Source organism: Scleropages formosus, chromosome 4 (assembly GCF_900964775.1).
Source record: "Scleropages formosus chromosome 4, fSclFor1.1, whole genome shotgun sequence".
Classification (NCBI taxonomy): domain Eukaryota; kingdom Metazoa; phylum Chordata; class Actinopteri; order Osteoglossiformes; family Osteoglossidae; genus Scleropages; species Scleropages formosus.
The window spans coordinates 2,111,535-2,117,687 of NC_041809.1; the positions used below are offsets into that span (position 1 = coordinate 2,111,535).

The 6,153-nt window shown below is 43.3% G+C and overlaps 1 long non-coding RNA gene across 1 annotated transcript; it reads left to right on the top strand.

Annotated features, from left to right (window-relative positions):
* The first annotated feature begins 2,216 nt into the window (after positions 1-2,216).
* Positions 2,217-5,308, top strand: LOC108926978 (uncharacterized). The gene is made up of 3 exons (XR_001965517.1): positions 2,217-2,446; positions 2,719-2,789; positions 3,885-5,308. It is a non-coding gene; the product is annotated as an uncharacterized LOC108926978 (long non-coding RNA).
* The last annotated feature ends 845 nt before the right edge of the window (positions 5,309-6,153 follow it).

Here is a 6,153-nt window from a genome sequence, read left to right on the forward strand (position 1 = left end):
GCTGTTTAAATGTAATTTATGTAATGCATCGGCCCACGTCGAGCTTCATTCCTGCAAGTGCTCACTGAGTCACAGGATCCAGCAGACCGTTTTCCTATCAGGATATATTTAGCCGCGCGGTACATTACAGCTAAAGCGGAAACTCTGGAGCGCTGCGGCCCTAGGGGTGCACTGAGCTCATGCACTCGATCGGCGTGAGATCAACGTCCTCGTCGCACGTCTCAACAACTCTGCATGCACCAGTGGCACTCTGGAACAGGGTGTTCATATGAGTACTTTCGGTCAAATACTTGCATGTCTGCGCCAACAGAGTTCTCCGGCGTTAAGAGACAAATTTTAGCTTGAGTTCTATTGTTTTTCATTTTGGGTTTATGAGGTGAAGCACAGATGCTATTTTCTCTCTCTCTCTCTGCAAATCCAAACATGGGGGGCAGTACTAAGTGATCCCGATGATATGAAATTCGTGCAAGCCTTGCTTGACGCCCCCATCCCTGCATTGACCCGGCCTTCTATCCAGTCTTGATTCCAACTCACACCCACCTGCCCCCATATCTTCACTTCCTGCCTCCTCCCCATCTCCTCATCTCTGACACCTCATCCAATATCCCACTTCTACCTCCACTACTTATTCTCCACCTTGTCTTCACCGACTTCTAACATATATAGGCTACATCCCTCCTCATCTGAGGTCTCCCAGACTAATTGTTGGAGTTCTTTTTTGGCGTTTGCTATCCATCACCTCCCGCTGCTACAGAGCGTAAAGAACAGCTCACTACTTCTTCAGCCCACCCACCTCCCACCTACCTACTCTCACATCCCCACATCTGCCCTCATCTTTTCCCCTCCCTGTACAACTGCCTGCACCAAAATGCACTGGATGATCCCCTCACAGCAGAGGAGGTTGATTAAGATCAAATCCAGAACTAGTGGTCTCCCTCACCGCTCATCATCCCTGCCAGAAGACCTCAAGTTGACCAGGAGCTCCACTGACTTGTCCATCTAGATACGGTAAGCTTGGAAAGGATAAGGTTTTGCTGCTTGATTGATTGTGTCTCCAAAATTGCATGCCAACTAGTGTTGTAATGTGTCAGATGACAAATAATACACAATACAAAGTGCTTTCTGAAAATGGTTTTAAAAATGCTCACCTGTCTCTGTTCCAGACAAGGATGTCTGCTAAATGAATAAATGTAAGAAGAAAACAACAAAATGAACATGTTTTTTTTCTCTCAAGCATTTTGTGTCTCCAGACTCCTGTGAAAGACACTGATATTTTTATACTCCATTTCAATTATGTTGTCTTCAGGCTAATGCTGCACCAATGATGGCACCTTTTATTTAAAATATTAGTAATTGATGCATTTCAGTGTCTTTTTAGGCTTTGAAACAGATCTGTCTGATTCAGCTTCAGTCTTAATTAGCAGTCATTTTGTTGAAAGAATGAAATCAGATTTTTTTGGATGTTGTCTTTTGTAATAAGGGTTTTTAATGCTGTTCCTTCAACCTCTTCAATACATGACAGCCATTACCTTGAGTGGGAATGGCTGAAACAATTGGACTTTAAGTTTATCAAGAAGAGGGAGATTATCGATTGACTGCCCTTTAATCTAGTGTTGCTTTATCAATCATCCTTTGTCAATTTCTGCCCTATTGGGACTTCGAGAAAGACCATCCATTAGCAAAATGTTATGTAATGTAGCTTTCCCCCAGTGCTGCACAAAAACTGATGGATTGAACTGGTCTGCCTTCCTTGAGGTATGGCATCAGCAAGGACATTTGTGTATGCAATTTATAGTATGAAACTTATACCGTCAAGAGACAAACTCCTATCAGGGCTGCCCATGGTGGAAAGTTGAGCTCCCAGACTAAACTTCCTGACCCTGGAGAATGATTCTCCATTATATCAGGCAGCGCCAGTATAGGATAGTGTTGGTGGCAGATGATAATGTTCAGTGATAGATGAAGTAGCTGATGCTGTCACACAGGAAAAGAAAATCTGAAACAGTGGAAGCCAAACTGCAGCTGGAAAATGGAAAGTGCAAAGTTCAGATGTATGGGTTCAACCACAGTGACAATGGACGCTCAGCTTCCAGCCTTAAGGGCACACGTTGAGGACGGAACGTTCTGGACACTACCTGTGTTGTCACCAAGAGCTGACACTGACTCAACGACACTTAACAACAACTGTTCTGTTCAATTACTCGTCCAAATCCCTAGAACAGCTTTGGGTCACATTCTGTGGTCTCAGCTCTGGTGTTAAGTGGCTCGAATTGGGTTTTCAGAAGTGCAGCGCCACTCCGGCAGAATGACACAGAAGTATTTATCAGTTTCAGAATGGCTCTACATTACACACGCTGCTGTACGTACAAAGCTTTCTATGGATCTTTGTTATGCAAAGGCGAGAGATGAAAAGGATTTCATCATCGAGGACCATGGCTTCCATCTGGTACTGCTTCTTCAACTGCACAACAAAGCTTGAAGTAATGGCACAGAAGGGCTCAGTAAGGCGTGTTAAAGCGTGGAATAGTGCTCCTAGCTCTCTTTAACTTAGAGTTTCTGCTTCGATAATCACCTTTACACTCGTTGTGCTGTGTTTTATGAAAACTGAAAACAAAAATTGTAATCATTTCATGCTAATTACTTTACCCTCAACTTATGTTTTCCTGGGGTCCTCCAGAACTCCTTAACTTTGTCTTGCCATTATGTGGTGGATTTCAGTAATGAAGAAGAGTCGTGGATTCTGAGAAACAGGATGCTGAAGGATCGCGTTTGCCTAAGAGGATGGTCAGGTTAGTGCGGTAGTGTTACAAACCGAGTCGGATCCTCGCAGGACTGAGCGTCTTCTCTTATACTGACTAGTTTATTGCAGCCTTCAGGTGTTGCACCCAGATGTTGCTATTGACATTCATCATCACGTCTTCCTGTGATCTGATTTCAATCGAAGGCTTCACTTCAGCTCCCAAGGTTTGATTGAAGTGAAGAAGAAGAACACTTCCAGCCCAAAGTAATGTTCTCAGGCTGTTGGATTCCACAGGCTCTGTCGTGAAGGATGATATTGAGAGCTAAATGGGATGGATACTCCTGCTTCCTGCTGCATGTCTCCTTTATGTTTTCACATTTCTGCTCAAAGCCTTTCACCTGCACTCTTGGTTCTAAGAGAAAGAGAAATAAAAGACGCCGAGCAAGTCTGCTTGCGTTCTGATCGGCCCTTCGTAGTTTCCACAAAGACCATGAGACCCCACAGTCTGGAAGGACACAGCTGGCTTTCCTAACCAGGGTGTGGACACTTTTGAATAGCTTAAAACAACCTGTCAGGTCCTCATATGGGATTTCCGTCTGCACTAGCATCTTCCAGCTTTTGAAAGATAGATATTGTTTGTCCTTGTATGACCGGACCTCAAATGACCAGGTACTGGAATAACCCAACAGTGAAGTGCAGCGCAATACTATTTTTAAAAAATGTATTAATTTTCCAAAAAAGGGAAAAACATCACCAAAGTGTTATAGAAATTTCATTATTTCAATATTAGAAGTGATTTACTTGTATAAAACTTTAAGCAATTAAAATAAATTATTGCAAGCATAGATTTGATAATGAAGTGTCCGAAGTAAAACCACATAATTTAAATATGTGAAGAGAATTCCAGAAATACAGCTCTTAACACATGTTAAATAAAGCATATTTGGTGCATTGGAATGAACAGTCAATCGTGTGACTGCACTCCCATTAGTCTGGCTATGTGAGGATAAACTAAGCAGCATATTTGGAAGAAGTGGCCGAAAAGTTGCAAGATCTAAATAAGCCAGCAGTGTTTTCCTGAAAATGAAGCGTACAAATGACAGTGTGGAGCATACTCATGCACGATGCAACGTTTCTCCTGCAGGTCTTTGACTGTGTCCAGCTGCCGCTGCCGACGGTCTCCATGGAGGAACGGCGATCGCCACTTTGACACCACCCTCGTGGAAGCTGGACGGCGGCAGCAGGAGCCGCTCTTCTGGGATTTGACAGAACCCGTCCCAGCGGCAGTGGAGAGTGCCCAAGGAGCCGGCAGCTCTCATCTGTCTCCTGACCATTTCTATGGTAATTCCCCTCATCCTTCCTAGCATACAAGCTTCTCAGTTCATAGCCCTTCAGTTTGAATCCAGGGCATGAGAATGATTTTTGTCCTGGAAACGTCGCAGGGAAACGGCTCAGTTGCCAGCATCTGGGGCTTCTGAAGTTAATTATCCCTGTTAGAAAACAGGCATAAGACAAAAAAAAAAAATGCGGCCTCCGCTTGTTTTGCCTGCAGCGGGTCGTTCTCATCTTCAGGAATAATGAATCGTCTTCTAAAGTGGAACGCTGGAAGTGTGAGTATGGCGGGTTGCACTTCAGCACCTTTGAGGAGAAACAAAAATGGGTGGCCTTCTCTAGCGGGGGACCCAGACGTCATGTGAAAGTTAAATTTTTCTCGTTACAGAATAATTAAATTCCCTGTCAGTCGAATGAATAGAACACCTGTGGAAGGCCCCAGTCAGGTGGGGGCGGGGGGCGGGGTGTGCCCTCATGTGACGTTCCCATCAGACCTGCTTGTGTAATGCTCAAAAGTGGTAGTAATGCTGCAATATTAAAAACGGCTGGAATGAATGGATCTGCAATGTAAATTTTGCTTCCCAGAACACTGGGTTAAATTTTTCATTCTCTCAGGTGTGTGTATAAAGGGTACATGTGGTTTCGGCGGCTGCGGCTCTGCTTCAAATTAGCACACAGGTGGGAAAAGGCACAGCCGGGCTGCTGTCGGCACACAGGACGCCCCCACACGTCTCAGATACTGCGCTTCATACTTCCTGGTGTGGTAACAGCGCGGATTGAAGCCAAATGTTATATTTCACCCTGCAACAAATACAAGTATGATACACACACACTGTAGGACTGCTTCATTCAGCCACATAACTGAGTGAAACCCTGAACCTCTGAAACATGATCCAGGAAATCTTGGTGATACAGTGCAAGTTTGACACGTCTAGTTACTGTAAAACCTAGTGTTTTACATGAGTGCTGCAGCCTGGAAGTCAAAGGAGCTTTTCCCAACTGATTTCCCCAACAAATATTCAAGATCATAAGCAAATACTGCCGTAAGCATATATATATATATAGTCTTTTTTACCTCTGATTTTTATGGTATACATCAGATTCTCATGTTATGCACAGTCCCGTTTTGACTTCTCAAAGATTTGATTTCATTTATGCTTTAAAAAAATGTCTGAGGACAAGCAAACGCAGCCTGTTTTTACCCCTCCAATCGTTCGCAGTAAAGAGCACCCTTAATGCAACGGAAGCTGCATCAATTACGCAAACTTGTTTACAGTGTTTACAGCCTGTTAACAGCTTGTGTCTGGTGTTCCCAAGGGTCGAGGATCAATGACAAAACGATGCATGTTGCACGTTTATTGGCTCCACTCAATAATCAACACTGATTAGAGTTTGTGAAGATATCTTCATATTTTCCCTCATTTTAAATTGGTTTCAGTTTTAATATAGCTCAGAATCAAGAAAAATATTAAGAACAAAGGGTATTTTTAACTTACTCTAGGTAAGTCTTGCTACACTTTCAAGTAGCCTACAGGTCCTCACCAGCACATAAATCAAAAGGGGGTCTGCATCATTAACCTTTTATTCACTGAGAGGTAAAGGTAAAAGTCACCTGTTGCTACACACAGTTGAGGAGCCAGTATCAAAGTATCCTTTCACTCATTATGAGTAACTGCCTGTTCAGAGTCGTGGTGGTCCAGAGTCTATCCTGGAAGCACAGGGCGCAAGGCACGGTAAAACCCGGGTGGGACAGTAGTCCATCGCAGGCATGTAGTACATAGTGCATTTGTGGAAACAGCCATTATGTTAAATTTGTCAAAAGACTGTAGTCTTTGTTTTCCTTTTGCCTGGGCTGTCACGAAATTACCAAGTTTTTGTGGGAAGTTTAATAAGATGGGTTTAGTATTTTTTCTCACATTTTGGAAAGCTTCTTGTGAAAATGGGGATTGTCTTATTTCACACTGACATAGAGCTGCGTCATCTTTTGTATGAGTTGTTTGACACTTTGGAGAAAAGTGTCGGTCAGATGAATAAAAGTAATTGTTAATGTGGGCTTTTGCTCATTTTCTTTGAAATAGTTA